The sequence below is a fragment of the Bufo gargarizans genome, chromosome 4 (genome assembly GCF_014858855.1).
Source record: "Bufo gargarizans isolate SCDJY-AF-19 chromosome 4, ASM1485885v1, whole genome shotgun sequence".
Taxonomy (NCBI): domain Eukaryota; kingdom Metazoa; phylum Chordata; class Amphibia; order Anura; family Bufonidae; genus Bufo; species Bufo gargarizans.
In genome coordinates, this window is record NC_058083.1 from 518,685,827 (window position 1) to 518,708,288 (window position 22,462).

Here is a 22,462-nt window from a genome sequence, read left to right on the forward strand (position 1 = left end):
ACTCGTTACGTCATCCGGAGGTGCCAGATGACGTCTGGAGCCTCACAGCTGGCCCTACAGCCTTTATAAGGGGGCATTACACGCCCCAACAACTGCCGGTCACCCCACCACAGCGGATACCACCACCCTGGGTCCCAGTCTGTTGGTGGTCCCTGAAGCCATACGCCGACCGTTGCCACCTGTATATGTAAGTGACTAGCCTTCCATACCCTATGGGGACAGATACTATGGGGGCTCATCTTTGCCATGTCACGTTATTCATTGTACACTCTGTATGTTTTTGCTATCTGTAGACTCAGTCATTCTGCCTGCAGTGTCCCCTGATGAATCCTGGGTTTTCCTGGGAGGAAACGCGTCGGGACGTATAAGTACCACCATCACCCTATCCCTCTATCAGGTTTTTGGTGGTGGGGTTATTTTATTACATTGTGTATACTGTATATTTGTATAGTGTATGTTGTCTGTCTTTTCGGACAGCTTGTGCCTTTCCTGTGTATAGGGCCTTGATAGGGTCATATACTCAGGACAAGAGTTCCAGTCGGGGCCACCCCTTGCGGGTTTTTTTTGGACCCCGTCCCGTGGACTATCAAGTAGGGCGGACCAGGTCAAGTAGGGAGGCAACAGGGCTAGTTTATCTTCACTGACATAGTCGTGCCTGGCCTACCGCTAGTGGTCCAGTCCACTATATACAGTACACCTAGACTTGACTGGTACATTTTTTGTACCCGTCGTTCTACTAGTGTACCCTTGTGTGCATGTTGTATATGTTGTTTGTCTGTAGGGGCTGGTTTTATCTCCCTATAATTAATAAAATTTGACTTTTTACTCAGTTTACTGCCCCTCTTAGTTTTTTCTTAATGGCTTATCAGCAATCGATTCTGTCTGAATCTAATGCATAAGCGATTTTTATTGTGTGCGGGTGTGCCTGATAAAGGAAGACCCTAGGATAAAAGTATTGACACTTCTTGTGTCGATATCAATTTCTGCCATATGAGGACAAAGAAGTGGACTGGGGAGGATCCCCATAGACAGGAATGCCTAGTCTACTACAGAAAACATGCGAACGTGAGTAGTTCGTTCAAACCCCCTGGTGACTGCGACCGGAGCCGGAAGATCCACTCGGTCTCTTTTTGGAGGATCCTGCGGTCCCAGTCGCCCCTCCTAGGGGAGGGTCTGATCAACTCCAATGCCGAGAAATTAATAAGTCGGGGGGTCTCCATTATGGTGTTCCCACATATGATTGGCTAGAGGGGTATCCTTCTTGTTCTTAATGTCGTTTATGTGTTCAAGGATACGCCTCCGGAACTCCCTGAACGTTTTGCCCACGTAATCTCTTGGACAGGTGCACTGGGCCAGGTACACCACCCCCTTACTCCGGCAATTAACGAAGTCACGGACATCATAGATTTTTCTCGTGACCGAGCAGGTATTGTGCCTGGAATTTCTAATATTGCGACAGGCCAGACAGGATCCACATCGAAAGGTACCCAACGGCTTACGATCAAGCCAGGTTCCCTTCGGTGCAGGTCCTGAATAATGGCTATGAACGAGCCGGTCGCAAAGACATCTGCTGCGTCTAAACGAAATACTTGGTCGGGAGGAGAGTTTGTCTGACACGTCCGGGTCCATCAACAGGATGGGCCAGTATTTGCTGATATCCCTCACTTCCTGGCTCATAGTATCAAAGGTCGAGATTATTCTAATGACCTCCTTGTTTTCTCCTTTGGACTCTCTTGGGACCAAAAGGGTATTGCGCTCACATGTGGACGCATGTTGATACGCCTCCCTAAGGACGTGTTGTGGGTAACCTTTCGTTGTAAACCTCTTTTGTAATTTCCTAGATTCTTGGTGGAAACCTTCTCGGTCAGAACAATTCCTCTTCATGCGTAGGTACTGACCACGGGGTATGCCCTTCTTTAAACTTGATGAGTGGTGGCTATCCCAGTGCAGTAGACTATTAGTGGCCGTGGTCTTCCTGAAGGTGGAGGTGACAAGACCGCCTCCGGTTTTTGTGACTCTAACATCAAGGAAGGTTAGGGACTCGGGATGATATTCAGAGGTGAACGAGAGCCCCAGTTCATTGATATTTAGAGCCCTAATAAATAGATCAAATTCATCTCGGGTCCCATTCCAGATAATGAACACATCATCGATGTACCGAGTCCAGAAGACGATCTTGTCACCCCACCAAGTATGCATATCCGGGAAGACCACTTTATCCTCCCACCAGCCCAGGAGGAGATTTGCATACGTGCGGGCACACGGGCTACCCATTGTGGTCTCCCTGAGCTGATGGAAGAATTGCCCATTGAAGAGAAAGAAGTTATGTGTGAGAACAAACTCAAGGAGGGTCACCACAAAACTATTGTGTAATTTATGACAGACAGCCCTGGTATTAAGAAATTCCATTGAAGCCATCAGACCCCTGTCATGGGGAATCAAGCTGTACAATGACTCGACATCAATACTTGCAAGGGAACACGATGGATCAATATTTAGTGCCTCAATCTTGCGTAGAAAATCCATCGTGTCCCTTGTGTAAGATGGAAGAGAGCAAACAAAACTCTTGAGGACGCTATCTATGTAGATCCCGCTATTTTGTATTATTGATAGTGATGAGCGGCAGGTGCCATATTCGATTTCGACGAAATTCGCGAATATTCGATAGAATATTCGTTTTATATTCGTCGAAATCGAATATTCGTCATTATGCTAGTTATCGCGAATAATATGCGATTAAAAAAATCGCATATGCGATTTTTTTTTTTTTTTTTTTAAACTTAAAGGCTACTCTCCTATTGAAATCGCAAATGCGATTAATATAACACGAAATAATCGCATTTGCGATTTCAACGTAATTCTCAAATCCGACAGTACATTCTAGTATATGGAGACGTTACCATGGTGATGGGGACGCTCCATGAGCATGGAATATAGCAGGGATCAGCAACCTTCGGCACTCCAGCTGTGGTGCAACTACAACTCCCAGCATGCACACCTCCATGGCTGTTCTCAGGACTCCCAAAGAAGTGAATGGAGCATGCTGGGAGTCGTAGTTTGACAACAGCTGGAGTGCCGGAGGTTGCTGATCCCTGGAATATAGCATTACTAAGTTAAAATCGCAAATGCGATTATTTCGTGTTATATTAATCGCATTTGCGATTTTTATTTTTTTATTTTTTTTTTACTATGGTTGGCTTCAATGGTAGAATTAGCGAATATGACGAATATATTCGTTATATTCCACAAAACGAATATACGAATGTATTCGTTATATTCCACAAAACGAAGATAACGAAGTATTCTGCATCTCAGTTATATCTACCTATTCATCAACTTCGCTAATTCTAGCAATCATATAGGACAGTTTACTATAGAGACAGCTAAGTATAATTCGCTATGCGATTATATGACTGCTTTTTTTTTTATATAAATAGAATAATTATAATACCTGATAATTATTATAATCTATTTATATAAAAAAGCAAAGTAATATAATCGCATAGCGAATTATACTTAGCTGTCTCTATAGTAAACTTTCCTATATGATTGCTAGAATTAGCGAAGTTGATGAATAGGTAGCTATAACTGAGACGCAGAATACTTCGTTATCTTCGTTTTGTGGAATATAACGAATACATTCGTATATTCGTTTTGTGGAATATAACGAATATATTCGTCATATTCGCTAATTCTACCATTGAAGCCAACCATAGTAAAAAAAAATAAAAAAAAATCGCAAATGCGATTAATATAACACGAAATAATCGCATTTGCGATTTTAACTTAGTAATGCTATATTCCAGGGATCAGCAACCTCCGGCACTCCAGCTGTTGTCAAACTACGACTCCCAGCATGCTCCATTCACTTCTTTGGGAGTCCTGAGAACAGCCATGGAGGTGTGCATGCTGGGAGTTGTAGTTGCACCACAGCTGGAGTGCCGAAGGTTGCTGATCCCTGCTATATTCCATGCTCATGGAGCGTCCCCATTTCCATGGGAACGTCTCCATATACTAGAAAGTACTGTCGGATTTGAGAATTACGTTGAAATCGCAATTGCGATTAATATAACACGAAATAATCGCATTTGCGATTTCAACGTAATTCTCAAATCCGACAGTACATTCTAGTATATGGAGACGTTCCCATGAGCATGGAATATAGCATTACTAAGTTAAAATCGCAAATGCGATTATTTCGTGTTATATTAATCGCATTTGCGATTTTATTTTATTTTTTTACTATGGTTGGCTTCAATGGTAGAATTAGCGAATATGACGAATATATTCGTTATATTCCACAAAACGAATATACGAATATATTCGTTATATTCCACAAAACGAAGATAACGAAGTATTCTGCATCTCAGTTATATCTACCTATTCATCAACTTCGCTAATTCTAGCAATCATATAGGAAAGTTTACTATAGAGACAGATAAGTATAATTCGCTATGCGATTATATTACTTTGCTTTTTTATATAAATAGATTATAATAATTATCAGATATTATAATTATTCTATTTATATAAAAAAAAAGCAGTCATATAATCGCATAGCGAATTATACTTAGCTGTCTCTATAGTAAACTTTCCTATATGATTGCTAGAATTAGCGAAGTTGATGAATAGGTAGATATAACTGAGATGCAGAATACTTCGTTATCTTCGTTTTGTGGAATATAACGAATACATTCGTATATTCGTTTTGTGGAATATAACGAATATATTCGTCATATTCGCTAATTCTACCATTGAAGCCAACCATAGTAAAAAAAAAAATCGCAAATGCGATTAATATAACACGAAATAATCGCATTTGCGATTTTAACTTAGTAATGCTATATTCCATGCTCATGGGAACGTCTCCATATACTAGAATGTACTGTCGGATTTGAGAATTACGTTGAAATCGCAAATGCGATTATTTCGTGTTATATTAATCGCAATTGCGATTTCAACGTAATTCTCAAATCCGACAGTACATTCTAGTATATGGAGACGTTCCCATGGAGATGGGGACGCTCCATGAGCACGGAAGGCGGCAGAAGCGGCAACGGGCACTGACTGGAGCAGCCAGGAAGCCAGGAATCCAAAGGACAGGTAAGAACAACTTTAGGGAAGTGGGAAAGGAAAAAATATAACAATTAAAAAAAAAAAAAAAAAAAAAAAAAACGAATATTCGAAATAGCGAATTTATAGCACTATATTCGAAATATTCGCGAATTAGCGAAGTGCCGATATTCGCGAAAAAAATTCGCTATTCGAATATTCGCGCTCAACACTAATTATTGAGCCTACCCCAGATACAATAGGGCGGCCCCTAAGCGGGGACACGCCCTTGTGGATCTTAGGCAGCCCATAAAAGGTAGCTATCTGGGGTTTGCTTGGCAACAGAAAGCGGAATTCCGCGTCACTAATGACTTTCTTTAAAAGTCCATCCGTTAGTATTGATGTAAGCTCTCCCAAAAAGATCACTGTAGGGTTGGACGGCAACACACGGTAGCAACTTCTGTCATTTAATAACTGTTTACACATTAGATTGTACTGAAGGTGTCCTAGGATTACAAGATTTCCACCCTTGTCTGCCGGTTTAATCACTATAGAGGTGTCCCTCTCAAGATTACGGAGGGCCTCGGTTTCACTGCCGGATAGGTTGTGGAAATACGATTTCGTTGGGGGCAATTTTTCTATCTCCTTAGTGACTATCTGCAGGAATATTTCAATATGGTCATAATTAATGGGGGGAGGTGCTTTTTTACTCTTCGGACGAAGATCCGTAAAGGGACTCTGACCGGGTACACGGGAGCCCTCTTCATGTAGGTCACATAGTAACCTGAAGTCAACGAACTCGCTCTCCTGCAAGCCCAACTGCTCACAAGTGCTCCGGTTATTATTCTTCATAAATTTGTGCCATTTTAGCTTCCTGGAGAAAAGATGGTTCCTACACTGGCCTGAATATTGTAGGCTTAAGTCCAAAGTGAGGCAGTATATTTATGGAAGCCACCTTGACGCCTGGTAGATGGGCCCAACACGTATGTGCGCTAAGAGCTTCCATTATTCATTTATAGTCGGTATTGTACCACTTTTATCTAGAATGACCCCCATTTCTTAGCTCTATTGTTTGTATATATAATGGTGTGCAGCCATTTAGTTTTTTATATTTATCACTTGACGTATTCTGGAGCCTAGAAAATCAATGGAGTTAAAATAAGAGGCTTAAAAGGTTCAAACTGTATTTCATCAAGCCTGCTTATATAGCTGTCTTATTACAGGCTGGGTATAAAAAATATAAAATTACTGAAGTGGTTTAGCCCCTTCCCAACCGCCTGACGTAAATTTACATTTACGAGTATTTACAAATGGCACCCACTCACAAGCGCGACTGGCAACATAGCCACAGCAGATACCCAGGACAAATGTATGCCGTGGTCAAATGTGAAAAACCGGGAGCGCGTGCACCGGCTCCCCCCAACGAGGATCGGGAGAGTCGGATACAGTGTGCGGCAGCTTCTGTCCTCCTGAGTGACAAGAGGCTGCCGCACATTAGTTCCTATGGAGCCCTTGTTTTTATCAATATAAAAAAAATATATATATATATATATATATATATATACTGTATATAGTCAGATCTTGAAGGGGTTAATATGTGCATTTACATTTGCCTTATAGAGGAATTCCAGAGAAAGGGCTTATGCACACAAACTTATTTTTTACTGTTTTGGTTCAGTATCCAGATCCATTCATTTCTATGGTTCCTCGTAAAAAAAACTGAATGTACATTCTGTGTCCATATGTCCGTTCCGCAAAAAAAAATTTAACCTGTCTTATTATTGTCCGCAAATCACGGTCCGTAGCCCAATTCAAGTCAACGGGTCTGCAAAAACACCGAATGCACACGGAACGCCTCCATATGTTATCCGTTTTTGCAGATCCATTATGTAGGATCCATGTATGATAGGCCAAGAACACTTTTGTCATGTGTTCGTTGTTTATAAAGAGTGCTTGTGTGGGCAGATTCTGCAGGCCTACAGCTTTTCCATTGACAAACAGACAACATGGATGTGGAGAAGCTAATTTGTTTAATTCAGGAGCGCCCCCAGATATGGGACACGCGCACTGAGAGTTACCATGAGCATGGGAGGAGGTCGCCACAAATATGACGGGCCGACAGTGGGAAAAGGCCGAAGCATCCAAGTTCTGTGACCTACAAGTGCCTTGCAAAAGTATTGACTTTTTTCGTGTTTTGGTACATTACAGCGTTAGGTTCAATGTTTTGTTAATCTGAATTTTATGTGATGGATGAGAACACAATAGTCTAAGTCAGTGAAGTGAAATGAGAAAAAAATTAAATAAAACTATAGAAATAGAAAACAGAAAATTGGCATGTGCGTATGTATTCACCCCCTTTGTTGGGAAGCCAATAAAAAGCTCTGGTGCAACCAATTACCTTCAAAAGTCCCGTAATTAGTGAAATGTTGTCCACCTGTGTGCAATCTAAGTGTCACATGATCTGTCATTACATATACACACCTTTTTTGAAAGGCCCCAGAGGCTGCAGCACCTAAGCAAGAGGCATCACTAACCAAACACTGCCATGAAGACCAAGGAACTCTCCAAACAAGTAAGGGACAATGTTGTGCAGAAGTACAAGTCAGAGTTCGGTTATAAAAAAATAGCCAAACCTTTGATTATCCCCAGGAGCACCATTAAATCTATCATAACCAAATGGAAAGAACATGGCACAACAGCAAACCTGCCAAGAGACGGCCGCCGACCAAAACTCATGGACCGGGCAAGGAGGGCATTAATCAGAGAGGCAGCACAGAGACCTAAGGTGACCCTGGAGGAGCTGCAGAGTTCCACAGCAGAGACTGGAGTATCTGTACATAGGACGTCAATAAGCCGTACGCTCCATAGAGTTGGGCTTTATGGCAGAGTGGCCAGAAGAAAGCCATTACTTTCAGCTAAAAACAAAAAGGCATGTGGGAGACTCCCAAAATGTATGGAGGAAGGTGCTCTGGTTTGATGAGACTAAAATTAAACTTTTTGGCCATCAAAGAAAACACTATGTCTGGTGCAAACCCAACACATCACATCACCCAAAGAACCATGAAGAAATTAAGAAGGTCCCGGCACTCTCCTAGCTTCCAGGTTCAGTGTTCTTTATTACACCAAAATATACAGCAGCAACGTTTCGACAATAAAGTCTTTATCAAGCTACATAAAAGTTTACAAGTGACTCACACTACATTTTATAGGGGTGTGTATCCATACCAATCAATTAGTGGGTGTGCCCCAAACAACAGACCCTCCCCCTTTACAGGTACAAACAATCATGCAATACAATATCCATGATCAATTAAAATAACATTAACAACCACAGTGTATAATGACATGAGGCATACCAGGTGTTCGGACGAAGGCTCCCATCCTGCCGTGGGCCCGTGGTGGTCGGCGTCTTCCCCATGTAACTGCGGTTGCGCGAGTGTCCAAACGAGATTCACATAGATCACATGTCCGGCGCAGCGGTCACATGATCGGTAACACGCTCTCTGGTCTCATGACAAGTGACGCAACTAAGCGTCCGGTCAGTGTCATGGTAACCACAGGTCCTGCAAAAATAATACATCGTACTGTATGGACCTCTTCAACTAATGCTAAATTCAATGCGTATATCTAAATGCTCGGACGCCGATCCCCACGGGCACAATGCTGGACTGGTAAAATTAGTTAATCAAAATATGATTTCATTCAACAGCGACAAAGGAACCATTCCCTGCAGGGTATCAAGAAAAACTCAATCTTATTAACATTATGGTTAAGTTCCCCGCTGGGTACACGTATAGCGGAAATGTGTAGCACCATATGATGATCTTAAGAAAAACCCTTTTATAAAACCTAGGGGCTGCTCCAAAAATGCCAACAATATGATCTCAAGAGGGATTATTCCAAGATGGCACATAGGGTGAGATCCTGTGTATATCACGGTATTAGGTAGCCAATCACCTACTCCCCACAAGTGAATAACTGAGGGATATGTCGGTGTGACACACCTAAAAAAATAAATAAATTGGGACTGGGAATACTAGGGCCACAACCATCGCCGCCCTCAATCAAAAGGAGGCCACAGATGTCAGCCCTTGCCTGGTCTGGGCCCAACTACGTAGTAGAAGACCCCTACCCTGCTTATCCCCGTTGTCTCCTGCGAATATAGAGTAGTTTTATCATACTTTGTATGAATAGCACCCCATGCCATTAACCCTCAATATAATCCGCATACATAGAGCAGCTCCCCAGATATAGGGTCAGAAATTGGCAAATCCGCCCATTATACATGTAGTCCACATCCGCAACGTATATCCAGTATAGGGAATCCAAACCTAACATACAATCAGTATGATAACATAATCATCCTGCTAGTCGGTTCCTGGATCACTGTTTCCGAAAAATGTGGTCCATCCTTCGCCCAAACCTCACATGGCAGCCATATCTGTTAGTGATAAAAGAAAAAAGGAGAAAGAAAATGTATTAATAGTCACGATACAATATCGGGTACTTCCACTTAATGTACATAAAATAAAATAAACCCCAATAACACATCCCATATAGCGACTTAAACGAGGGAGCCCACCTTGAACTCCCGATTGAGCCCCTTTGGCTCAATGGTGTCCAGTTCAAAGATCCATCTGAGTTCCAGTCGTTTCAATAGTCGTTCCCGATCACCACCTCTCTGTAGTGAAGGAACACCATCGATGACTCTGAACCTCAACTGCGCAACGTTATGTCTGCATCTATAAAAGTGTTCTGGGACCGGGAGTTCACCTTCCAAATTTTCAGACTGATTCTCCATCTTTGTAAATAGTTTCCGGATGGAATACCTGTGCTGATTAATCCTCAATTTGCAGGCCTGAGTGGTCTCACCCACATAGATGAGACCACACGGGCACTGCAATGTATAGATTACATAATCAGAGGAACACGTGTAAAAACCCTTGATCTCATATTTCTTTCCAGTGCGAGGATGAAAGAAAGTTTGACCCTTCAATATATTATTGCAGTTGCAGCAATTGAGGCAGGGATAGCAACCCTTTCTGGAGATGCGTGACATGTCAGGCCTCTGCAGGAAGGAGTGTACTAACTCGTCCCCCAAATTTTTGGACCTCCTATAGGACATGAGCAGTGGTGTCTGAAACTCCACAATGTCCGGAAAAGAGCGTGTTAGGATCTGCCAATTGCGTCTGAGCGTACCCGCTATTTGTTTACTTAGAACTGAATGGGTAGACACAAAAGGTAACCTCCTATTCTCAGACTTTGTTCTGGTCGTAGTCAGCAGATGTGGCCGTGTCTGCTGTCTGACTTTGTCAAGATGTCTCTTAACCAACTTTCTTAGGTATTGCCTGGCTACAAATTTAGAACTCATTGCCTGCAATCTATTGTCTACAATGCCTTCATCCGAGATGATACGTCTCACCCTGAGAAGTTGGCTATATGGGAGAGTTGGCTATATGGGAGAGAACTCAACATATTTTTAGGATGGGCACTGTCAAAACGCAACATATTGTTTCGGTCTGTTGGTTTTACAAAGATGTCTGTTTGAAGACCCCTCTCAGTCACATATATTGATGTGTCTAAGAATTGTAAAGAGTGTGTCGAGTCCACTCTAGTGAACTTCAATTGCGTGTGGATGCTGTTAAGATAATCATGAAACTCCTGTAAACCCGCGTTCGTCCCTGTCCATATGAGGAAGATGTTGTCTATATACCTCATCCACCCGGCCACAAATTGGAAAAGGGTGGATAGGTATACAGAAGACTCCTCCACATATGTCATATAAATGTTGGCATATGTCGGGGCCATATTTGACCCCATGGCGGTCCCGCGATTTTGGATATAGAACCTATCTTCAAAACTGAAATAGTTACATGTCAATAAGATCTCCAACAATGAACTGACAAACTCACATAATTCAGCAGGATAATCAGTGTGTCGCAAGGCCCACTGAATGGCCTCTAAGCCCCTTTCATGTTCGATGCAAGTGTATAGGCTGGTGACATCAAAGGACACCAGTCTATCACTTGTACCAAATGTTAATTGTTGGAGTTTATTGAGAAAATCAGTTGTGTCCCTTACATATGATTTAGCCCCTGTAGCAGAGGTCCTCAGCAATTTGTCGATGAACACGGCTGCAGGGGCAAATACCGAATCTATTCCCGCCACTATAGGACGGCCGGGTGGGTTGCACAGGTCCTTATGTATCTTTGGCAAGACATAAAGGGTGGGAGTAACTGGGTGTTTCTGTATCAAATAACTGTGGAGTTTTGCATCAATGATATTGTTGGCATAAGCATTATCTACCAAAATTTTTATTTTTTTCATCACACCAAATGTTGGATCCCCATCAACCTGTCTATAGACTTCTGTGTCTTGTAGCTGTTTTTCTATTTCAGCAACATACTTGGTAGTATTCATCACTACTATTGCCCCTCCCTTGTCGGCTGCTTTGATCATTTCTTTGCGCCGACTAAGGGAGGTCAATGCAGATCTTTCCTCATTGGTCAGGTTGGAACTAACCCCATATTTAGTTTCATTTTGGTGATATCCGACCGGACCAAGGACACAAAGGTATCTATTGCTTTATGATACACAGGGGGTTGGAAATCACTCTTAACATGTAACCCCAAGTCAGTCAAGGTCAGGATGCTGTGTTCGATATCGTCAGAAACCTCTGGAGGAAATCCATCCCTAGGTTTCTGAGTCTGACCATCAAAGAAAACTCTCAACTTGATACGCCTAAAAAAATGTAACATATCAATCTAATTTTGAAACCAATCAACCGTAGATGTTGGGCAGAAAGAAAGTCCCTTATTCAATACCCTTAATTCCACATCAGTAAGATCATAAGAGGAAATATTTACCACCAATGTAGTCCCATTCATAGTATCTTCTTCTGTGCACCTCTCTTCCCCTGTTGTGATACAGGAGTTTTGGTTCCCACAGGTGGTTTGGCTGACCGCGTCAAACGGGCATTCCTGGATTCTTTTTCTGTAGTTGTGGTGTTTGCATCCTCCCCTCCGTCTTCTCCTGTGTCTCTTGGTAGTCCCAGTCCTAAAAAATCAATCCCATTACCACGTTGAGTGGAGGAATCTGTATCCGTCCTCTCGGCGTCTGTACTCTGAGGGTCTTCTGTGACCTAAATTTATTGCCTTCAAACTGTGCCCTTTTATAGATGTTACCCTTGGCATAATCCTCCTCATCTCTGGACCATTTTTGTCTCTTAGTTTCTTCAATATTTAAACGGTACTTATGCAAGTCCCCTTTTATTTGTTCAAGTCACTTGTAAACTTTTATGTAGCTTGATAAAGACTTTATTGTCGAAACATTGCTGCTGTATATTTTGGTGTAATAAAGAACACTGAACCTGGAAGCTAGGAGAGTGCCGTGACCTTCTTCATTTCTTCATGGTAATTTTGGGGGTCTCTGAGGCCGAGACCTGACGCCACGAGCACCGCCGCAAGCCTTTGAGTTGATTCAAGTAAGTGGTGCTGTCCTACCATACATATTTTTCTATCACCCAAAGAACACCATCCCCACAGTGAGACATGGTGGTGGCAGCATCATGCTGGGGGGATGGGACTGGGAAACTGGTACAAAGTATTAACTTTAGGGGGGGTGATTAGTTATGCACATTGACTTTTTCTGTTATTTTGTTCTTTGCTTCACGATAAAAATAAAAGAAAAACATCTTCAAAGTTGTGGGCATGTTCTGCAAATTACATGATGTAAATCCCCAAACAATCCATGTTAATTCCAGGTTGTGAGGCACCAAAATCCCAAAAAAGTCAAGGCACTGCAGGTAAGACCACCCCTGCCGAAGTACTGTATGTGCTTGAGCCAATGTTGTAGTTAGTACCTCTGGGCCTGTAAACTAAAGGGCACATTTATTAAGACAGGCGTTTTAAACGTCAGCCATAATAAAGACCCATAGCTGGCGGAGGATCTGCCGAAGTTATGAAGAAGCACAGGCCTCTCCATAACTTCGGCGCATCAAGCACCAGTCTAATGTAAGCCGGCTTCCGAGCTGTCTTACATTTAGACCACAATTTTAGATCTGGCATGAGTGGGGAAAAGTTGCAGATAGTGGCACAACTAACCGTTGTGCTGCCATCTGCACCTGAAATATGCCTAATTTAGACGTATTTCAGATTAAAAATGACCCCCTAAAGTTGCTTAGGGATGGTTGTCTTTAAATGTGGGCAGTGTGCCTCACTAATTTCTACTTACCTCTATACCTTTTATATCTAAAAAAATGTCAGATATACATAAATGTTTTTTATGTTTTTACAGTACGAAAAGTCAAGACCAGGATCACTTCCGCAGGGAATTGATGTTGTCACATGGGCAAAGAGGTGATGGTGGCCTGAGGAAAAGGCCATACGTGTACACAAACCAGCTCCAGTTTCTGCGACCTGTACTGGAGACCGTAAATACAAACGGTACTTTGTTTCGAGTATTTGCTGCACCATGCTAATTTTAAAGGGGTATATGTTGTTCTAAGCTGAACACCAACATAACTCTTGCATCATTCATGTTTCTAAAGCGTGATTCTAGCATTGGTGAAGTTTTTGCGTGGATTTTCTCCCTTGCCCAGTGCTGCATTGATAATTGTATGGCCCTGTGTAACATACCAGCCTTGTCACCACTATGGGAGACTAATTTATAGCCCTTGCATTGAGACTGGTGAAGTAAAAGCCAGATTTTTATTTTATTTATTATTTGGGGTGGATCTTAGAAAAAAATGCCATTTTGCCTTTGCCAGTGGCAGTTCCCTTGTTTTCAGAGGTCAGTGGCAACACTGCAAGATCAAACTATCAGTCTATCAATAGTGGGACTTAGGCCCGTACATCCCCTGTATAAACAAACTGTCCAATGCCCTTAACAATACAGTGCACGCCATATGTGTTCATGTAAAGAATACATTACATCACACCCCTATTATTTTTACTAGAAACAGTGTGTAAGTTTTTTTTATTTTTTTAGGGCTAGAGATCCGAATCCCCTACAGGATATAAATAAGATTGTGTTTATAATGGTGCACTGATCAGATAGCCTAAGGGTAAAGCTTTACGCAGTTCAGAAAGTTCTCTAATTAAATTTTTTTCATTCATAGCACCGTAGACATCCTAGAGGAACAAGGTGACCAAGGCAAGAGCTCTACAGATGAGGATCATCTGGCCTGAATCCCATTATCCAGTACTGGGTGAGAAGGATCTGAGCACCCAAGAGCAGGCACATCTGGGCGAAGGTCAAGACGAGACTTCAGGCGTGGATCCCCCTGGAGGCTAACTATCAAGACCAGAACCAGGCAGCCAAGGTGAAGAAAAAGGGCTAGGACCAATCCTGTCTCTGGCTCAAATACTCAAGGCCTAAATTGTCAGATGCTTGAGTATTTAAGAAACAGAAGGAAGGAAGGGAAAGAGGAGAAGATGCTATGCTCCCCCTGATCCAAAAATGGCCACTTGAGAAGCAAAAAGTCCATGTGACTATCATGGCCTCTGTGGCGACGCTCATGGACCCCTACCTCAACCCTCTGGAATTGATAAGATTTGGGGACAACATGAAGCAGCAGGTTGTGGGATTGACCCTGCAACCTCAGCTTGGGCCCATCTTCGCTACAATGCACCCACGCCCCACCTCATTGTCACTGACATTCCTGTGACAGCTGTCAGGAGATCAGTGAGACTGTCAACACGTGGTATGAGCTCACAGGTTCCTTTTGGATCAATTTGAGTCTGTGTTGTTTCTGGTAATGGCCACAACCCTTGCCTCAGGTGTTGCTTTTGTGGTCATTTAACCTTCCCTATTTATTGGGGCTTCTCCCACCATGCTGTGCGGTTTATAGCTTCAGTCTTGTTGTGGATTGCTGGTGTTTGGATCTTGGCGGAGTTCCTGTGCTTCCATAGCCATTTGAAGTTAGGTGTCTCCTTCCCCTGTTGTTTATTGTTGGGGTTTTCTTGTGTTGTTCTTTTCCCTGCCATTTGTGTTTAGGCCTGAGGGAGACTCCTGTTTGTTCTACCATTTGGAGGAACAGGTTGTCTCTTGTCCTGACATTAGTACCAGGGTACTACAGGGTGAGTTAGGACTTTAGGTTCCTGTGTATGTACCTTTGGGGTCAGTTCATACTTGCAGTTAGTTAGGACTTTGATTAGGGTTTCTCTAGGAGGTAACCTGCTTCTTTCTCTAGTTACCAGGCCTTTTCCCCTCACCCCTTTTTCCCTCCTACTTTTGGTGTAGGTTTCTCCCCCACACTGAAGCGTGACACTCATATTCCCAGCCACTGGACACAGGAGAGGTAATATGGGGTGCAGCAACCATACCCAGCCCCCAGCTTGCAATACTAAACAGGTGATGAGGGTGGTGATCCAGGTCTTCGATATGTAAAAGGAGAATATAAGTATTATTTAACTTTTGCTATGGCTGATTTTAAAGCCCACATATATATATTTTTTTTTATATAACAAAAAGTTTCAAAGGTTTCAACCACACTTTTGTCTTATCCTTTATTTAATGATGGCTGAATGTATTGTGACACAGTGAGGGGTTGTGTGTGGCAAGGCAGGTATTTTTCTCCCAGCACGTGCGGCTGGGCTGGTTTCCAGCCAGGTGAGGTAAAATACAGTGCCGCTGCGGGTTTTGGCAGCACCTGGCTGTCCTTAAATAGGCAGCTGGGTTCAGCAGAGATGTCTCTGTTTTTGGGATCTGAGGCTTTGTGCCGTGCTGGAGGGCTGAGAGCCGCATGCTTGGGAAACAGGCCCCCTAAAGCCTTCTGTGGACTACTGGAGGCAGAACTGCCCGCAAGGTGACTTGTGTTATATGAACTTTCCATTGTGTGTGAATTAACACCAAGACTGCAAAGTTACGTGCTGTTTTGTGCCTCAAGTGTGAATAAACACTAACATTTTGAGTTAAGAACTTGTATTTTGCCTGTGTACTTACCCTATCTACCAGAGCGAAACCCCACAGTATGTACATGACATGATCCCTTTGGTCATAAATCATTTTTTTAAATCAAAAAACAAAAAAATAAGGTAATTCACGTCTATTATTTTAAATCAAGAAGCATTTTTTGGGGCTATAACCCAACTGGTAACAACTGACCGGACAGTGTCAGACTGTGAAGGGGCACCCCCCCAACTGGTAACACCTAGATGGACCTTTTTTGAAAGTTGCTGGTAATTCATACAACCTTTCAGCACACAACAAAATGGATACAAACCACACACCGGATCTCCTAAATATAGACCCCAGGCCAGATTTCTCTTTATGTAGGCCCCAGTCCTCTAAAGTGATGCCAAGCCAGAACCCCCTAAATAAAGACCCCATACCAGACAACTCTTGTATGCAGACCCTTTATACAAAACCCCATACCAAAAACCCTCCTGTACAAAGACCTTACACAAGACCTTATATATATATGCAGACCTCCTAAATTGACATACCTGGGAACACCTACCATTGCTGGACATAAGAGCAGTCTGAGGTTGCACTTACTGTACTACAGTTGTCTTTTTATATTTTCATCTTCATCCAGTACAGTAGTCATTATAAACACCTTAGGCCTCTTTCACATGAACTTATGTGTTCTGTTCCGTGCATTGGGGACCACAATTTGCAGTCAACTTGAATGGGTTCCGTGATCCGTCCGTTCCGCAAAAAGATAGAACAAGTTCTATTTTTTTTGTGGAACGGAAGCACGTATCAGAACCCCACGAAAGCACTATGTAGTGCTTCCGTGGGGTTCCGTTCCGTGCTTCCGTTCTGTTCCGCAACGCATCTCCGGATTTGCGGACCCAGTCAAGTGAACTGGTCCGCATCCATGATGCGGAATGCACACGGCTGGTACCCCGTACGTTCGTGTGAAAGAGGCCTTACACTGCCTCTTCCTACCATTCTGGTATCCCCATTGTGGACTTCCAAAATCCCAGATTTCTTCAATTTCAGGCTAAAATCTTTGCCTAAGGCTACATGCACATGACCGTATGTGTTTTGTGGTCTGCAAATTGAGGATCTGCCCAAAAAAAGGATAACATCCGTATGCCATCAGTTTTTTTTCCCGGATGCATTGTAACAATGTGTAAAATGGACAAGAATAGGACTTTTTCTATTTTTTTTGCGGGGGAACTGAACGGACATACACTTTCTGCTGTCCGAATTTTTTGCGGACCCATTGAAATGAATGAGTCCGCACCCGAGCTGCAAAAAATGAGGCTCGGATGCGGAACCAAACCACGGTCGTGTGCAAGAGGCCTAAGGTGAAGTTGTTGTTTGTTCTGTGAAACCTGACAAGTGTGAATAAAACACTGAGTTCTGGTTAAGAACTGTTTTTGTGCAAGAGCAAATCCCCACAATTGGTGGCTTGGAGCGGGCATACGCAGAAAGGCTGATGCAAAACCAGAATGTTTTTTATTTTTTTATTTTTTCCAGGCGCTGTTTTATGTCCTTGATTAAGACAGCTAAGTTGCAACCAGTGTCACTGGACAAGATGGAGGTGGTAGTGAAAGTCCTTTTGGAGGCTAACCAGTGGCAGCAAGAAATGAACCAGCTGCTGCTGCATCATGTGATGGTGTTACAAGACGGCAGGAGCTTCGCGGGGAGTCCACGATGACCGAAAAGTAGTCCGCACGGCGATCCCCGGCTATAACGGATTATGTCGAGACCTACCTGGCGGTTTTTATGTCGAGACCTACCTGGCGGTTTTTGAGAAGGTGGCCTAGAGGGAGGGTCTACCCCGAGACCAGTGGGTTGAGGTCATCGCTCCGTTCCTGGTGTCTGGACCCCAATAGGTCTACTTTGATTTACCGATTACAACCACATCAAGGGTGAGATCCTGGCGCGACTGGGGGTGAATGTGTTGGTCTGGGCCCAGAAGGGGCATCAATAGGAGTTTAACCGGGCCAAGCCAGCGGAACTTCAGGGGGGAATCTATAGGGAGGGTGGCAATAAAAAACTGAAAATCCCCGCCCCAGAGCAGAGAAAGACCGCTCGGGGCGCACCCTCTGGGTATCCGGTTCCGATGATCTGCAGGCGGTGTCATGAGCCAGGCCATGTAAAGGCCGACTGTCCCCACTTTGCTGAGCCCATGGACACAAACTTTGGATACTGACAGTCTCTGTATGCCAGAAGGGTCTGTGCGTCAGGCAACTCAGAGACTCTCGTTAACAGACATTTGTGGCAAGTGGAAGTAGGAGACACTCCTGCGGAGGCTCTGCTGGACTCAGGGAGTCTGGTGACCCTTGTGAGGGCTACCCTAGTGCGATCCACTGAGTTTACTGGCCGGAAAGTTGGCGTGTTATGCATACATGGAGATTTAACAGACTACCCCACTGCTCTGGCGTCTATAAACGCGGTGGCCGGCAGGCGGATCCATGAGGTGGTCATGGTCACGAGCCTGTACTATGAGTTGATACTTGAAAGAGACTTCCCATTGTTCCCGGACCTTTGATCATCAGTTAAACCTTCCAATCCCCAAGAGACAGGAAAAACTCTAGCAGAGTGGCCTTGCTCAGACAGGGTGCCAGAACCCTGGGAACCCAAGGCAGAAGAGCAAGCGGTAGGGGTGACCACCACTCCTGTGGATGAGAGGGAGACAACCCCACTGAATGTGATGGTCCGGGAGATTGAGGACTTGCCGCTGGGCCCTGAATTGGCAGATCTGAATTTCTCAGGTGCTAATTTTGGTACGGCTCAAAAAAAGGATAAGACTCTGTCCGGAGTGTGGGAGAATGTGTTAGTAGCTGATAAGAAACCACAATAAGCCGGCGCTGAGTCAGTTTTCCGCACTTTGTGGTTCACCGTGATTTGTTGTATCGGGTCACCCAACTACACGGTAAGAATGTTGAATAGCTGCTGGTGCCATTGGCATATCGTAAGCTGGTGCTAGATCTGGCCCATCAACAAGTTCTAGGTGGACACCTGGGGCCACGGAAAACCTAGGACTGTCTACTGCAGCGGTTCTACTGGCCCAGTCTGTTCAGAGAGGTGGAAGAGTTTTGTAAGTTTTGCCAGACCTAGGGGTGAATGTGTTGGTCCGGGCCAGATAACTAGCCCCCAGCAACACTTCCACAGTCCCCTAGTATCCCGCCTGATTATCGAGGTACCCTTCGAGAGAATCACTATGGACCTTGTAGGACCATTACCTAAGTCCGCAAGGGGTGACCCACACATCTTAGTTGTCCTTGACTACACCACCCAGTACCCGAAGGCATTGCCATTGCATCATATATCTGCCAAACTCATAGCTAAGTTAATGGAGATGTTTTTCTGAGTAGGAATACCTAAAGAGATTCTGACAGACCAGGGGACACCCTTCATGTCGAAGGTCATGAGGGAACTTTGTAAATTTCTGGGCGTAAAACAATTACAAAATATAACAAAATAGCGGATACCGCGCTAATTATCTAAAGCGATCTATAGAGATGAGTGTTACTAAGAACCAAAAACCAACTATATAATCTGCTACAAAGTGGATATCACAAGTCCATATTAAGCATGCGAAAAAAACAGATGCGAAAAAAACTGATGTTATAAGTCTATGTTTCTCACATGAATTAACAACCACTTCGCTTTACTGCGCATAGACCAAAAAGCAGTTGTCTCGCATCTATATTCACCATGCAGTGGACCCGCTATCCGCCTCTAACATGTAGTTAGATCTCGCTGATGGCACCAGCCACTCGTTCTTAAAGGTCAGGATTATTATGCAATGGACAATGATATGCCTCTCCAACAGATGGTTAGATCTTACTGTAAGGCTCCAGCCGTTCGTTTCATACAGGTCGGAATTACCGTGCGATGAACCAGCTATCCGCCTCTAACATGTAGTCAGATCTCACTGATAGCACCAAACGCTCGTTCCTAAACAAGTCAGGATTATCCTACAATGGACAATACTCTCCGTCTCCAACAGGTGATTGAATCTTGCTGTGAGGCACCAGGTGTTCATTCCAAACAAGTCAGGATTACCTTTGCAAAGGACAAAGAAAGATGGTGCAATACCCTCACGGTTTAGAGGTAAGAAAATTTTATTCTACTCACAAGCATAAGTTTTCACATGCGTATAAAATGCCCGACCCGGGTTTCGCACTTAGCTTCATCAGGGGCTGCGGTATGAATGCCGCCAAAGGTCCACAGGTATATAACAACCCTTAACCCCGGAAAAAGTACGGACTTCCGTTTGTCCAGGCAATATGTTAAGACGTCACGATATACAAATACTAAAATAACTCTAATAATACATAAAAATTATCATTAAGATACAATAAATATAGAAAAATTTTAAATGACATTACATCCACAAAAACTTAAAACAATATTAAATATACTTAATTTTGACAACTTGCTTGCATAATTAAAAGCAAATTAGGAAAATAATATTTTTATTTATTATTGTAGGGGTTCAGACCATACAGACTGATTTGATGTCCCATTCAATATTATGTCCATGTGGCTGCACAAATCCATTGCGCCTCCCTTTTGTTGATTTGTGTGGCGGGATTACCTCCTCGCCAGTGGGGTTTTACTAATTCCACACCGCAGAATTTGAGGCCAACAGGGTCTTTTTGATGGAATTTTTTATAATGTGCAGAAACACTGTGTGTTTCTAATCCCTTTCTAATATTTTTAATGTGTTCTGCAACCCGAACTTTAAATTTTCTCAGTGTTCTCCCAATATACTGGAGACCACAAGGGCACTCCAGCATGTAGATAACACCCATCGACTCACACGAGATGTTTCCACTAACTTTTTTTTAAATGGATTTCGAGGTAGACACAATATCTTCTTTTTTGCTAAATTTTTTATCATCTCTTGAGCGGTTCCTGCAGCATAGGCAAAAACCGCACCAAGTGAAAACATTACGCAATTTGGATGTGTTAGAGGGCTCTTTGATATAACTGTGAACTATGCGGTTTCTAACAGTGGGGGCTCGTCTAAATAAAAAAGGCGTTTTTTTAGGGATAAGCTCTCCTATGATAGGATCATTCAACAAAACATTCAAATTTTTTTGGATTATATTTTTAATTTGTGGACAATTAATAGAATAAGTAGTTGAGAAGGCGAATTTATATTTTTCTTTATTTTGTATTCTTTGTTCTTCAGACATATTTTCTTTTATACCTAATTTTTCTAGCTTAATTTCTTCCTTCTGGTTTTGTAAAACTTCCTTTTTATATCCTTTTTCCACAAATCTATTTACTATGATCTTACTTTGTTCCTCATAATCCTCAATATTGGTACAGTTTCTTTTTATACGTTTTAATTGTCCCTTCGGCACATTGCAGATCCATGGTTCATGATGGCAACTACTCCTTTCAATGTATCCATTGCGGTCAGTGGGTTTGAAATAAGTGTTAGTTTTAATTCTTCTTTCATCTACCTTAATCTCAAGATCCAAGAAATGTATAATATTTCTACTAACCTCCTGGGTAAATTGGATATTCCACTGATTTGAATTAATTCGGGATATGAATGCTGTTAAACCTATTTCCGTCCCATACCAGATACCAATGCAATCATCTATATATCTTCTCCAGAGTTGGAGGCTACCACCCTCCATCTCTTCTCTGATAATCGGGTCAATATATAAATGTTCCCAATAGGACATAAATAGATTGGCGAAACTGGGTGCGAATTTCGCACCCATCGCCACACCAGATACCTGTAGAAAATAACTGTCATCATACCAAAAATAATTATGTCCCAGACAATACTGTATGCAGTCTAGTATAAAGATTTTTTGTTCTTCCCGCATTTGATCATCTCTGTTCAAATAGAATCTTATTGCCTCCATACCTATGTCATGTGGTATGATGGAATATTGTGATGTAACATCTAAGGTCATTAAAAAGGCATCTTCAGGAATATTTTCAACTTTTTTCAAGACCTCTAAAATATGTCCTGTGTCCCGTAAATAGGACGGTGTAGTAGTCGCATACTTTTGTAAAAAGATATCTATATATTCTGACACACGATAACAAAACAACAACAAATACAGGTGCACTCTGTGGTCTCACTAAACCCTCAAACTGATTTTAAAATTGAGAGATTAGTCAACATGTCCTACGGTGTAGAACATGTCTAAGCCCGGGCACCACGTCAAGGTTTCTCAAGTAGCCCGGGACCTAACGCTCTCCTACCTGCGCCGTATGGGCGATACCAGGAGCCAGTGGGCAAATTACAGGAGCATGAGGCCGACTCACAAACAGCTCACCAGTTACCTCCAGCATGTAGCCATGCTTGCAATGGGAGGAGGGAGGAGTCTGTGAGTCCCACTCAAGACTGACTGATATGGCCCAGGCCTCACAGGTGCACCTAAATGTGGCCTGTAGATGGAAAACAGGCACATTTGAATATAGGATTTGCTCCCCTATATATATGCACGACTGCATGTGGGTTTGAGCACCT